The 15856-nt window shown below is 37.7% G+C and overlaps 1 protein-coding gene across 1 annotated transcript in view; it reads left to right on the forward strand.

The window, feature by feature from the left end:
• gas1a (growth arrest-specific 1a) overlaps positions 1-15856 on the forward strand; it is a 41826-nt gene that overhangs the window by 6702 nt on the left and 19268 nt on the right. Inside the window, exon 2 of the mRNA XM_077714247.1 lies at positions 4545-4599. The gene's annotated coding sequence lies outside the window, so the exon portion shown is untranslated. The remainder of the gene's footprint in view (positions 1-4544; positions 4600-15856) is intronic.

The following is a 15856-nucleotide window of genomic DNA, read 5'->3' on the forward strand; positions in this document are numbered from 1 at the left end:
TAAATGGTTGTCTGTGATTTTGATCGTCGATGCATGTCCACTGTGAGAGATAATCTAAAAAGAAAAATCCAGAAATCACAATCTATTATTTGTTTCCCTACAATTTATTTGTGTGATACAGCTGCAAAGAAATATTTCAACACCTAAGGGAACCAATAATAATATTTGGTGCAGTAGCTTTTGTTTGCAATTACAGAAGTCAATCATTTCCTGTAGTTTATCAACAGGTTTACACAGCGTTGCACAAAATTGCAAACATTTTCTTGGTTTTCCTAATTTTGGAACGTGGAGTGTTTTTCTCACCAGCAGAGGGTGCCATGTACCTTAAACTGGGACCAGCTCAGCTTTTAATTTTACCAGTTTTCCTGCTGTGGGAGTTGGAAGTTTTATAATGAAATATTAAAGCCAAATTCACATTCAGAACAAACCAAAAAGACTGCCTTTCCAGTTTGCAATGCATATAATACTTTAAACTAATACAATTCAATTCAAATTGCTTCTTTTTGGTATTTTACATGGGCTTTTCTCATCTCTCTGGCCAGCCACTCCCCAGCAGAGAGCAAAAGCAGCTGTGAGAAAGATGAGGTCGTCAATCTTCCTCAGCTAGTGGTGGCGTTGACTCACTGACCCAGTGACACCACATCAAAAGAGACCCCCACCTTCCAAACCTTCACCCCCGTCTCCAAATGAACTTTTTACTGAGGGCGTCTCAGCTGGGCCAAACGCACGTGTGCTTTTTCGGTGTTGTTTTGGCTTGTTGTAACACATTTGCCACAAATCACTTCAACATCACACTGCTCCTTATGAAGCCGACATTTTTCTGTCGGTGCATAGCCACAAATTCATTAAAGTGAGGATTTGATGGTTGTGTTTTAAGACTAAATTGACTTATGTTTCTAATTTTTACAATCTGTTTTTTTCTCCTCTATTGGATCTCCCTTGATTCACTTCATTAAACCGAATGATTGCTTGGCCACTGAGCCTCTATCATGTATTCAGTTGGCTTTACGTGTCAGAGACTAAGCAAACAGAGTCGTGTGAGCGAGCAACATCGTAACTTGACATTCTTGAGAGAGCTGTGCAGCTGTGCCTTCCTTTCTCTGCACCAATCAGCATTCTCCGAATATCTACCCTTCACTTTACCGTGTGAAGAATGCCACTGCAAAAGGGATGGATATATTATCACAGTTCATTTACTTCAGTATCTTATTGTCATAAAAACAACAAAATAGACATTAGGAGTGGTTAGCGTGTCGGACTCACAGTGGGGGACTTGGGTTCAAATCTAGTTCGGTCCACCTGTGTGGAGATAGCATGTTCTCTGTGGGCCTGTGTGGCTTTTCTATGGGTACTCTGGTTTCCTCCCACATTGCAAACGCATGCATTGTAGGCTGGACACTCTAAATCAAGGGTGTCAGACAGGCTGCTTTAACGTCAACTTGATTTCACGTGGGCCAGACCATTTTAGATATAATATTTAGATCATTTTTTTAATAAATGAATTAAAATAACTGGATTAAAAGCCCTGAATATTCAGTTTTTTATAGAATTAAAACACTGTATATTTTAACTTTTTTTTTAAATATATCTTTAGATTTTCAAAATATTTTTTTAACTAAAAACAGAAAAAAAATGATAAAAAAATTGCAATTAATGATTTAAAAGGGGGAAAATCAGGAAATTTGATATACATCTATACTCTTCATTTTAATTTGATCCTAAAACAGAAAGTCGGCACTCATGATTTACTTTCCCGGGCCACATAAAATGATGCGGGGGGCCAGATTTGGCCCCCGGGCCACCACTTTAACACAAGTGCTCTAAATTGTCCCTACGTATGAGTGTAATTGTGAATGGTTGTCTGGTTTTCAAACTGATAATGAGGTGAACTATAACACAAAAATACACACTGCTTTAAAATGCCAAATATGTGTAGATGACTTTCAGGCATTGAAGAGTAGCTCATTTTACCTTTTCCCTTTAAACTCTGAAAACAATTGCATCCCAACAATGCCTTCTTAAAATACTCTACTTCCAAAGTCATTTTTTCCAAGAAAGCCAAAAACATTTGAATTAGTCAATAATTGTAACAAGGTGGCGATATGGGAATAAAGTACTTAACTACCCCTTAACCACATGATATTGGAACGACTTGCATTGGCATGATATGAAAAATGAAGCTGTAAACTCTTTTTGGGGCCAGATCGCCCACCCCAAGCACTAAATTATCTAGGTAATGTATTTTCTCGTACTGTGCATCATATCTAATTTCTATTCCAAGAAAGTTAAAATAAATCTTCCAGACAAGACAAATCATATGTTTCATTATAAAACTTGAGGACTGGAATAAAACTGACTACTGAGCAGATGCAGTGACATAAATCAACAAAATTGCCTGGATTCTTTTTCCTGGCTGCTTTGCCCTGTCACTTGTTGCTAGGGAGGATCCATGCAGCTTAATTCCCCCGACCCACAAGTACAAACAATACCAAACAATGTAGTAAATGATCTGACAAAACTAGCATTAGTGACTCTGTATTTTTAGCCTTAGTGAGGGACTCATTTAACATATTTATGGGGTAAAAATGGATTTTTGGGTTTTAATCATCAAACATAGTAGTCACTTGCCCTTATCATTTATCCAACATATATTTATAGTAGATAAACAATATAAGAATAGTCCTAGATGTATGTAGTATATTTAATTCCCACTATTTTCATGTAATATAAGCAAAAACAATGGGTAAAACCATTTTGTTCTTAACTCGTTTGCTATTTAATAATTTTCAAAGGACATTATTTATAGATAGTCTTATTAAAAATGGGAAGGTTGGGACAAATAATGGCATATCCATTCATTTTAATGGGCAAAATACTTTGTGATAAGAGTTATGAGACTATAATGAATAAAAAGTCTTTGTTCTGTAAAGAAAGCAGATCAGCCATTGGGGAAAATGCATCAATATAGAGAAAATGTTATGTTTGGTGTTATAAAACAAAAATAGCAAGTGAGTAGAAAGTCAAACAACATGTCAGGACCAATCCCACGGCAGGCAGCACCCGCAGGAAGCCGGTGACGTTATGTAGCGTACCATCGTCTTTCCACTTTGTCCCCTTGACCCCTGCGCTTTCTCACCTTGCAGCCGTGAATCGCCTCAAACCCGCATATCTCTTTCCACATTCCTCCCTGACTCCCATCTCCATTACTTTTCCAGTTGTCTCTTTGCGGTTAGAAATCAGGATGTCTCCCTATGTGTGTTTGTGTGTGTGTGTACATCTGGCCCGCATGAGGCATGCAACTGCAACAGACAAGTAATGGGAGAAGTGTGTAGGCGTCGTGCATACGAGTGAGCGAGTGCACAGACGACAAAGGCAGCTGCGGATGTCTTCGTCAGCTAAATCCCATCTGAGTGTATTTTCATATGAACTTTTGCTATTTACCCACAAAAACCACACGAGCCTTCTGAATAACACTGCTGAACCGTCAGATTCTACCAATAACACCGATTAAAGGATTATTATTGTAATTGTAAGAACGGCATTTGAAAAATGGTGGGGAAATTTTTATATGTAAATATCAATCCTCAAAATGTCTTTTTGGCATTGCGAGTACCAAAGTTTCCAAGGCAGTAATGGAATTCCCATCCCAGTCTCTTGGGATCTGGATATTGGTGAATACCTTTGGTGATTATAAAAATAGACTGTCATGCTCAGAAGCCATTAAACTTCAATTCTTTCAAATAGAATGCAGACCCCATTGAAAAATTGTTTACATTCTGGCATTTTCCTTTTGGTGTCCCCAGATGTTTTCATGCTTCTTCTATGAATTCTTTTCTTTACATAGTTTTTATACACTGTTACGCCTATAAACTTTTTTCACTTCTTAAAAAATGACAGTTTGTCTGCTGAATTATATATTTAACTGAAATTGTTTATTCATGTTGTTAGTGCATCAGCCTCCTATTTTTGGAGTCCAAGGTTTGATCCGAGGTTGGTCCTGATTAAGTGAAATTTGCTTGTTCTCCCCGGTCTTGCGTGGGTTTTGTCCGGGATACTTTTCTCCGGTTTCCTCCCGCATCTAAAAAAAACCATGCATGGTTAATCACTCTAAATTGCCCCTAGCTATGAGTGTGAGCATGAAAGGTTGTTTGTCTCCTAGTATCCTGCAATTGGCTGGCCACCAATTCAGGGTGTCCCCTGCCTAGTGGCCTCCAGCACCCCCGCCAGCCCAGCCTTGTGAGGATAAGCGGTTCGAAAAAGTGAACGAATGCCAGTTGATCCAACAATTTGGAAAGAAAAACCCTATTTTCACACAACAGTAACATAATGCTGTTATTTACTAAATTCAATGACAGTTATGGAAACAGCACCAAATTCACATTTCCCACCCTTACTGCTTATACTATATTGTTCATGCTATACTAGTCCTAACATCTTTTACATTGTAAATTGAAGCATCCGCTTTGCCATATTGCATCTGTCTGCAGTGTACCCTTCCTGGACCATGTGATTTAAATGAATAGTGTCTTTGTGTTTCCCTGCAGGCACATGCCAGGTTCTGCCAAGCATACCCAGTCTGCCCATGACCATCGGCTTGGGGTAAGAAACAAGACAATATCTCTCAGTTTCCAAAACAAACGTGTGAACGGAAGGTTACGTCGGTTACTCTGCAAGGCATTTTAGTGGTCTACACTTGCCTTTGAGGTTTTCTCCTCGGTACCTTTGCGTGCACCTTGCAAGCCGCAAAACACAAACTTACTTGGGGAAGTGACAAATTGAGAGGTTTTGGCAGTTGGCTGGCGGTAAAACATGCCTGTTTACATGGGAGGATCCCGCATAACCACATGACGTACAGCTGGCAGCCAATAAAAGGCGAGGAGGGGATATGCACAGAGGGAGAAGGCGGCCGGGAGGAGAAGGAGACAGGAAATGGCTAGGAATGCACAGAGGTTGCGGGCGAGGCCAGTTAGTATATGTATTTCTCGAAAATGGTAGACTTTATGATTCACAGTTTGCCCAGTGGGCTCCTCCTTTTTGCTCATTCTTGAGTGGAAGTTGCGGCATCAAATTATGGTGGGAAAAAGTAAAAGCCAGTACCATCATACTTAAACATTTTATGGATTTTACACCACCCCATTAAATCACCAAAGGACCCATCAGTCAGTGTGCTGGGCCTCATGTTGAAGGGGCGTGGGGATGGGCTGTGACAAAACTTATAAGACGCTCTGACAGAAATGTCTGAGAAGGGAAACTCTATCCTGCACTTGTCATTCCAATTCAGGAACATTCTATGATTTAGAGGGTGGAGAGCACAGGGATGTGGGCACACAATTCAATGGCAGAGTAGACAAAGGATGTCTGTTTTCTCACAATGGAAACCTTGTTGGCATTTTCTTTAGTGCCCTGGAGAAAACTCAAGATTCAACACAATCTGTTGTCCCTCATCCTCTCAAATGGAAATGATTTGGATTGCCTTGGATTTGCATCCAAGGCGAATCTCTTGCTGATTGATAGCATGCATTTGCTCAATATGTCCAGAATGAAAGCACTAACAGCGTATTTATGTTTCGATAGTCATTGTTTTTGGCTTTAAAATGAAAAACATGATTGGAGTGTTTATTTTGTACACATGTACCGACTAAGGGAAAACTTTGATTAATTGATCAACTGTTTTGAAATGTTTTTTTTTTTTTCTCTCCGGAATAGATTTTTTCATCATGTCTTGAAGCATTTTTGGCAGAATGGAATACTCTGTAAACACTCACCTTGATTATAATACAAAATACATTCACTACAGATTTTTTTGTTACAGTTGTTCGCTTTGTACTGTTTACTTTTCAAAAACCTTGTTCTGTTTAATACACCAGAAAAGTAACAGGCATTGACACATTTTACAATAGGTTATTTTTGCTTTTACTGAAAGCTTCAGAATTTTGTACTTTGGCGAGGGGGGGGATATTGTGATTCAGTTATCCAAATTTGTACGACACACCCATAAGCTATACGTCATCAAAAACTGAAAAAAAATGTCATCAGTTTTAAACAAAATAATCAAAAGACAAAAACGAGTAATGGTTTACAAAAAGATTACAAAAATGTTGGCTCCGGTAGCATAAAATCATCAATATTTCCACAAAAGTGTGATGGCGGGGAACTCCCAAAGGAACCATATTTACTTCCATAAATCCTACGAAATGTGACGACTTGTTAGAGTGTTCATATATTTTGTATCATGGATGCTTTCTGTTCACATGTGAGTCACATAATTGTCGCATTGCAAAACCAAATTTGTTTAAGCAATGTGAATGAACACATTTAGACTATAAAGAAATGGAATTACCACATTTTCCACACTACGAATGCCACTTTTTTCATAGTTTTGGCTGGGCTTGCAACTAATACTCAAATGCTACTTATATATATTTTTTATTTCTCACTGGCCACTCATAGTCTTTTATTTAAAAAAAACAAAACAAGAAGTTATTTTTGTGTGTTATTTTTATGTGGAAAAAATGTTGACGATAACATATGGCTATTTAACCTGTTGTCACTTCGTTCTTGGCTTCGGATGAAATAAAAAAAATGCCCTCTCCAAAATGCGAATTATAGTCCGTAAAATACGGTATTAACTGGTATTTTTCATTTTCTCAATTGCAAAAACTGCTTCTTTCGTAAAATTACAATTTGTGTGACATCTGTTGATTCAATTATCAATACTTGAGCAGTTGAAAAGAGAAGGCATGCAGCTTCACACATTTACACCCTGGTGCCAGCTGTACAAGCCAAAGAAGTGTGTACGAAGACACACTATTGAACCTCTTCCTGTCATCTCTGCAGATGATGTGACGCCATTAGTGTTAATCAGTCTTTTTGCAGCTGTAAGTGATAAATGAGTTAACAGCATCACGGCTCGTGGAATAACAAATGTTGCATTCAGTGGGGAGCAGTAAGGTCGCTTTTCAGTGTTAGTTCATTATAAGAGCAAGGAGAGTAATAGAAAACAAACCAGACTGGCTTTGTTTAAGTTACGTAAGACAACTTTGATGAGTTTCAAGGGGTTATAATTTGCCAAGGGTTCAGTTTTATTTTTAAATATTTTTTATTGATGTGGTTTAATATGTTTCCAAGCTTTTTCCAAGTTCACTTGGTAGTTTATGAATAACAAAAATTGACCTCGTTGGGTAGTTCAGGGTATTTTTTTTTTTCGTTTTTACACTGACTTTTAAATGAGAGTCAAAATGCATTGAGCGTCCAGAACTGTAAATAACAGTGAAAAATGAGCCTTCACAGCCAATCTTCCCATTTTAAATGAATTGGACGTCTATCATTTTCAATGGCGTGCAATGAGTTAAAGTCTATAAAACTACAATAATAATAATCACCATGCAAGTGTTATTGGGAACCATAATCAGATTATATTGTAAGGGTTCCCAAAAGTCTTTGACTCATTAGCTATGATTGAGATTGAAGTGTGGCAGCAATGATTTGAATAATATTATTAAAACCTGATATTCTGACCCATATTTGGCTATGACATTTGGGGTATATAGGCCTATACTAAATGTCATCTTCTGACCTGTGACTTTTTCATAGCCTAATACTGTCGGCAGTGCTGATTCATATCTCCAACTCTTTTATTGTGTGTGTTGTTTCACCTATTAGTTTGGTTTTATTGCCAAAGGCAAATCTATTATTCATGTTTGGGAGATTGCCTTTCAAGCTCTATCTTGTCTTCTGTGTTGTGAGGCCAAAAATGGAAGTGGACTAATGTTCCAGATGGATGTGAAAAGAAAAAAATAATTTTCAAGTGAGAACATTGCATGATTAGTCACCTGCTTTGAAAAAAAGCAAACGCATTGAGACTGTTTGCATCATCTCTAGAGTGAGGTAGAGCTAACGCGTTCATCTTTTTATAAGATAGGGCTTTGATTTTTCTTTTCCAGACAGTTTAATTCTTTCCAGTAAGAGTAAAGTTTTCTTACCTAGCTGACATTTTTGGCCGTCACACCCAATGTTTCTCTTAAAAACTGTCGACCAGGTCTGAGAACCTTCAAAATAAAGTTTACTGACAATCTGAAAAGCCGCCAAGATTTCAATTTATTTCCAGAGTGAAGCACTATACTTCACATTCTGCTATGATGGGCTTGAAGCGAGATAAACCTAAAGATAGAACGACAGATTTATTAGCCCCAAGATTCTTTTGATTTACAACCATTGTTTAATCTCTGAGTTGTAGCCACATGAAGGTTTTTTTAATCTTTATTTTAGAACACTAATTTACAGTAACCTAAGTAAGGCACGTTTAAAATGTGGTACTTTGCCAAGGAACAGGCCAAAAAGAGCAATGTTTGATTTTGGAACCAGATGTGGGGATAAGTCAACTCTTAAAAATTGACATCAGTTTTAGCGAAAAACAATATATATTGGGAAAATAGTCCAAAATGCATGTGCCATTTTGTTTTAGTGTCACACTCACATTCCCACTGAACCAATGGTTTGAATTGAACTTCCCAAGTGGCTTTTTTTTTTCTTTCTCCAGCTCCCGGCAAGTGTTCCTGTGTTGTGGTGGGAGGGTCGACGTGGGCCAGTGTTGCTGTTTATTTCCATTCTGTCATGTGAGTGAATCTGATTACAGGTCGTTAAGTCAATATTTAGCTTCTGCGGACAGCATCATCTTGGCTCAGTTTATTTATTCTGCAATCCTGCTCACATCTGCTGCCAGTGTCATGCGTGGTAGCAGAAGTGTGCCGTTAGCAGGAAGCAAAGCAAACAGTGAGCGTGCTATCCTTCTTGAGTTACTCCAGTGGGTTAGGGGGTGATGGTAGGAGCGAGGGGCATACTGAGAAGTCATGATATGCAGATGAAAGTCAGACTCATTCTGAATGCTTGCAATAGTTTTCATGTATTTTCTATTTAAAATGTATTTTGGAAGACGAAATGGTATTTTTAAATATTTTTATACTCCCTCATCATTATGATTTATCATACAAAATGTCTACTTCTCTTTTAAGAGCCACCAAAGAGAGAGAAGGGTTGTATACTTTATTTTATGTCATTTGTTTTTAGAAACGGGGAATTAACTTCTGTTTCCTGATTCAGACGGGGTTATTGAAAAAGTGAAATTGAACTTTTATTTGTTATTTCAGTATACTTTATATTCAGTCTGGGAAAAAACTGTCATTATTTTTTTTATTTCCGTCACATGGAAAACCTACAGAAAGATCTAATATTAGCTATTGCTATAATTTCATAACCTCTTGAAGATACCTGAAAAATCTCCAGGCCTTTTCATCATTCTCTGATCTTTTAATATGCAGATTTAAATGTTTACTGCCACAAAACAATATGACTCGAACCTGCTCATCAATTCATTGCGATGTGGGTAGCAATGCACACTGTGTCATTTTGCTTATATGACTATTTAATAGTCATTAATGAATAAAAACGATACAAAAAAATACAAACCCCTCAAGACTACACAGGCAGTCAAGTAGTTTTGGTCACAGTCTTTTACATCAGTCTACAGAAATTCCTTAGCAATTATTAATGTGTATATAAAACCCCTTTAAAAGAGAGTTTACATTCTGATCACCTTAACTCATTAAATGCTATTGACGGTGTAAGACGTCCAATCCATTTTGACTGTGGGTAGCAGGCAGCAATCAAACAAGTGATTAAGTAAATATCACATAATTGTTTTTGTTGCGTTTTATTAGCCGCCAAGAGGAAGGAACTCTCATTTGAGGCCTCTTCATCTGGCCCTTGGCTAAGGAGGATTCAATATTTATTAAAAAGGGAGATCAGTGTATTTCTGGTAGTTGTGACTCCATAACCTCGGGTTATATAAGCGAGGTAGACCGCACACAATGTCTGGAACTGAAAAACCTTCACTGCATGTTTACCTGATTTATTATTTGCATTTTGGCGCCTAAGTTGTACAAGTCAGGACTTCATCAAAGTTGGAATCTTTTCAGTGCAGCTTTGATCTTTGCCATGAGCATTTCAGATGTGCATATTGGCATTTAATTTATTTTGCTTTGGTCTAAAACTAATGCTTCAAGCGCATTAGATTTCCATATGATCTTGGACATCCGCCATACATAGGGAAGCCATACGTTGTTTTTCTTCTTTCTTTTCGACACATGCATGCATACATTAGACATACCAGTCGAGGAAAAAGAACAACTGCCAGTAAACCTCCCCCCCTTAAAATGTACTTTCGTCTGCAAAACATCTGGAATTCATTGAGAGGAAAAGAAGGAGGAGGAAGAAATTTGTGGGGGGAAAATGAACTCCAAAAGGAGTCTGTAGATTTGGTTCCAGCCCCTTACTTAAGGTTCCCCAGAAAGGATTGGTTACCATTGCAAAGCAAAACCTTCTGATTTGATGCCTTGACTTTTAATATGACAGCATTAAAACAAGCTTGCTTTTGTTCAACTCAAAGTCCGAATGTGTTATGTAATTCCATTCTAAGTCAAACAAAAAAGTAAAGTGATCAACTGGTTTGATCCACCGGAAACCTGCTTGCTGGATGACTTTTTGGAAGGTTGAATTTGAAGCATAAGTCAAAATATCTTTTGAATCATATCTGTAAATGTCTTTCGGTATATGACTTCAGTTAAAATGAACCGGTTATCCGTCAATGGGCCACTGAACGTGAGTAGTTAGCGTGTTGGCCTCACAGCTCTGGGATCCTGGGTTCAAATCCAGGTCGATCCACCTGTGTGGAGTTTGCATGTTCTCCCGGGTCTGCGTGGGTTTCCTCGGGGTACTCCAGTTTTCTCCCACATTCCGAAATCATGCATGGTAGGCTGATTGGACAATCTAAATTGCCCTTTGGTATGGTTGTACTGCGATCGGCTGAATTCAAAGGTCTCAAGGTCAGAATAGTGAATTTACATATATAACTGTTTGGTAGGTGAAATTATGAGAAATGTTCATACTTAAAGGGAGTGTCCACTATACCAGATATGTTGAACCTTTGAATTCTTCTAATTAGGCAGAAATCTGCTCTCCCAGGGTGCTCTTCTAATTATTAATGTATTTAGATTTAAACTCGATTTAGTGATCAAACCATGAAACACTTGAAATTTGCTACTGTCTCTCAAAAAATTCTTCTCAACTTTTTTAAAGCATCTGAGTACTCTCCAGTAGCTCCGAGGGTGAAACACACAGGATTATTATCTAAACCTGTTAACAAAGCTGATAGCTGCATAAATAAACTCCTACTTGTTCTATCTATCACTACAAATTTTGGCAACGGAAAGCAAAAATAAACACATCTATGACGGCAGTTTCTTTGCTGTGGATTTGTGTTTTATCCATCCATAAACGTTTGGTCCAACTCAAAAATAGTAAACACAAAGCAATTTTAGTTTGGATGTCTGCCAAGGCACATGGCTGTATTACGATAACAGGCCTATTTCCTGTACTTAAGATTTTTCTTGAACATTAGGCTTCATTCTCAGGCTGAAAATGGCAGAAATCGGTTGGCCCTTTGCAGTAATCTCAACCTCACATGCCTCAGTCATCCAACCAGATGTGTCTTCCCCCTTTGGAAGTTATTAGCGGTTCCTAGTACAGGTCGATGAATGCTTACAGCTCAGCTTTGGCAGTACATAGAGGAGGCATTCCTATCTACTTCCATCATATTTTCCTTTCAGCTTATCTATTGCAAATAATTATTCATCCGGAAAAACCTGGTGTTCGTTCTTTATCTCGCAGCTTGGAATGGAAGATGTCAAGGTTGTTGATGTCCTGTTTCAATTCTCATTCTGTCCATAGGGCATCCATGATTGATAGTCTTGATAAAAATATGAATGTTTCTAGTCCATTATGTGGAAATACTAAACTTTGTTGTTTTAAATGAGAAGTGGATTGGTAGCTGGTGTGAAAAATTAATTTAGCAGTTTACATCAAGACCAACTCTTATTCACGAACAGTCTTTCTGACTACATTAGGACCTAGACATATGAGTGCCTCAACATGAGAGATTTGAGTTACGTGTAAAATTCCTAGCAAATATTTGCCTTGAGGTACAAGACAAATTTTGAGATACGAGCATACGAGACAGCCAGATGGCCAAGACTCAAGAGGCTGCTTATGATAACAGCGCTCTTTCTTTCTCACCACATCTTCGTGTAACGATATCTACGAGCACTGGTCAAATTGTTACATTTTTGCATTTTAATTCCAGAATCATTGAAATTTAGATGTTCCACTATTTTAAATTCTAAATGGTGTAGACTTTCTTTATTCAATATCATATAAAAACGCTTGCTCAAATCACCCCCACAACAAAAAAAATCTATTTAATTAATCCTCAAAATTCTGGGCGTTTTGTATTCAGGTTATGGGGTTCATTCCATCCTGTCCAACCTGTCTGAATGTGGTTCGCTTGTGCTCTCTTTCCCTGAGTAAATATTCTCTGTGTAGCTCAGCTTTCTTTGCTTCAAGGAAGATGTGAAATTATCCCTGATGATGAAAATTGTCACAGCAATTTGCTTAGTAAGAATTCCACTACGATTCACTGTCAAAATCAGAAGCTTACCTACTCTGAACATTTTGCCTTACTAAAGCCGAGCAGGGTACAAAAGCAGTGTTCGGGAATTCTCTGCAGTCACATTCATCAGCCCATAATATATTGTACCAGACATGAATCACAGCTGTCCAAGTCGTGTCTGAGTTCACACCTTCTTAAAAGACCAGTAGGGAGGCCAACAAATGCACAGCTAAGAAAATATTTACAGTAAGAGAACACTGTCGTATGGCAGTTGTCTCTCTGTGGCTGGAACTGATGTTGCTGGAAGGAGGTCGGCCCCCTAAAATGAGAATAAACAAGGAGTTGGAGCAGAAGCCCACCTGGTGCTAATGTCCACACGTAAACACAGCTTTGTGAGGTCGCAATTACGTCACAATTGCCACCACACACAGGGATGCCCATAAATATTGACATGCTTTCTTACGTTTGCTTGTAGTCACAGGAAAGAAAAAGTGCAATTTGCAATTCTATTTGATTTATATTGTGGTGATATTATTACATTAGTGGTTAAGTTTTATCTGGATAAAAAAAAAAGAAAGCCTTGGATATTTACCAAACACTGCCTTCAACACAAGGACATACAAGAGATGTCCTCGCTTAAGTATCCCGTCCCTGAGTTTTTCCGCCAAGTCATGAATAAAGAACACCCACACTGACAATGTGGAGTTAACACAGATGAGGAGTACATGGTAAACCATGATAAACACAGCGGACCACCCTTTACTGCTCACAAGGAGTGTTACGCAGCATCTCTGTGACTTATCCCAAGGAACTTTATATAGGCTTTACAGGTTGATTTATGAAGGGAACATTGCAACAACCCATGTGGTCAAATTACTGAATATATGTATATGTATATATATAATGATAACCACGTAGATGTGAGTGTCAAGCCTTCCTAAAGTGCATATACAAATCTACAAACCTTGTTCAAATTCTGATATTTTGGGGTTGAAAACAAGCGACCGGCAAATTAAAAATCAACATATCTTGTGCAAATTGTTGAATACAATCCTGGTTTGACTTAAATTTTGTTATGGTACAAAAAAGTTGAGATGGAATGGGGAAGGAATGAAATCAAAATTATTTTGTGGTTGAATACAAATCTTTTACTAATTTAATTTTTGTTTCTGGCTTAAAAAAAAATCCTATAGGATAAACAAGCTACTTTTTGGAAAGAAGGCAAGATATACCCGAGACTTTGTACAGAATGTATACTGTAGATAAACAACATTTCACTCTCACAATCTAACCTACCGAGCAGTCAAATTGCCTTTTAATCATAACTCACAAAAATATGGACACGCTAGACACATTTTTGGATTCGTACAGAATTCTAAACAGTTTATTTTATTAGCATTCATCAACATGATTTATATGGCGGTTGCTCATCTGCCTGGAATTCTTTTTGTTTTAAAGCCAAGACATAACATCCATATGAAAGTTCTTAGTGCAATTAGATACTGCATACACTTTGGGTGTGTATGAATCCACGCTGTGTCTCGACGTTGATTCTGCACTAAGTTGAGGTGTTGATGTTATCCAATGAGTCTTATTTATCTAACCTCTTCTGGATCATTTCATCCTCACTTTGACATTGCAAAGACAACCAAAAGAATTTAGCGCTAACTGAGTGATCACTCTCCACGCAGGTTAGATTCCAGAATCACAGATAAAGTTAAGCCTCACTATATTCGGGAACTGGAGGAAAAAACAGATACACAACTTAACTCCATAAGAATCTGACATCCTCATACATGGACATCATATTTTGGGGCATTTATTAACATTTTGTATACAAGTATAGCCCACAAAATGTCATGTCCACATGTGAATGCAAGAACTCTAGTATTAATCATCATTTTTATTTACTGAAATTTCTTTCATAGCAAACTATGGTTTTCCGTCTTCTTTAAATCTCTTTAACCAACCTGGGCTAGACCTTAAATTAGGGGTGGCGAACAAGTTAGACACAAAGAGCAAAAATTCTAAATTGATTATAAAAGAGACACCTTACATCAGAAGCAGCATAGAAAAATCCAGTCTTCCAAATAATTTTTTAAATATAATTTATAATTTATTTTAATCGGCCCTGATATATTTGAGTATTTTTAGATAGATTAAAAATAAGACACACATGAAACAGGGCAAATATCCACTATATATACAAAATATGATTTAAAAAAAAGCACTCATTTTGGCCAGAAGCCGCATGTGGCTCAAGAGCCACATGTTCGCTCTGCCACCAAATTGTTCTGTAATTGCATCAGGCATCAGAAGGGGTATTCGACCACAATAAAGACCTCTGAGTGGTGATAAGCACTAGCATAGGATCCTTTAATCATGGCAACCAATGGATAGTCATCTTTTCAAAATCCACCTCACCACCGATGGTTATACTTAAATAGTCAGCAAGTGTTTTCAGCATGATCAATTGCTTCCTGCCACTCTGAGGTGAAATGGATTGGACATCTATCGCTGTCAATGGCAGCCCAAGGGTTAAATAGGATTTCTGTAAAGGGTTCAAAGGGATTTTTGTGTCTTGAAACCAGCATTTGTAAATGCGAGAACATCAAATAAACCTGGGAAAAATGGTGAAAATAGCCCGTGATGTAGCCATGCCACAGAACCTGAGGCCACAGCAGATCAGCCGCTCGCCCGCTGCTTGATGTTTAACAAGCTAGCCCTTTAAACTGTGCTAATAAAACATCTCCTGCTGGGGGGATAGGCTCTTCATAGACCTTTTTTTTACATCTCCAAGCTGAGTGCACATTCTTCCTCCTCTCCCCCATGGCCATTCAAACGAGTACTTATGCGGGCATCATGTTTTTAACTATAATTGGATTGATAATTGGCAACAGTCTCCACATTAGAACCGCTGTAACTCATGTTTAGGCTTGGGATTCAGGTGCGTACTGAGAGTACTGGATATTTGAGATGAATGGGTTAATGTAGGGGTATCAAACCTATCTCTGGCGTGGGCCACATTGAATTTTTGTATTCCGTCGGAGGGCATTATTTCTACTATTTAGATATAGGTGATGAATTGGCCAATTCTTTTCCATTTAAAAAGAAAAAGTTCAATTATGCCAATGTTCCCTTTATTTTTCATTTTAAGATATTTGCATTTTTATTAAAACTAAAAAAATGGTTAATATTATTTTTATTGATTTGATATTGAAAAGAAATATGGAATAAACTCTGTATTTGTAATGAAAAGTGGTTATTAATTTAGTTATTTTTTTAATGAAGTAAATAATATTTGATTTCCCTAGCTGAATCAATAATTGAAACATGTGGTCGATGCACCTGATT

This window comes from Stigmatopora nigra, chromosome 4, assembly GCF_051989575.1.
Source record: "Stigmatopora nigra isolate UIUO_SnigA chromosome 4, RoL_Snig_1.1, whole genome shotgun sequence".
Lineage (NCBI taxonomy): Eukaryota > Metazoa > Chordata > Actinopteri > Syngnathiformes > Syngnathidae > Stigmatopora > Stigmatopora nigra.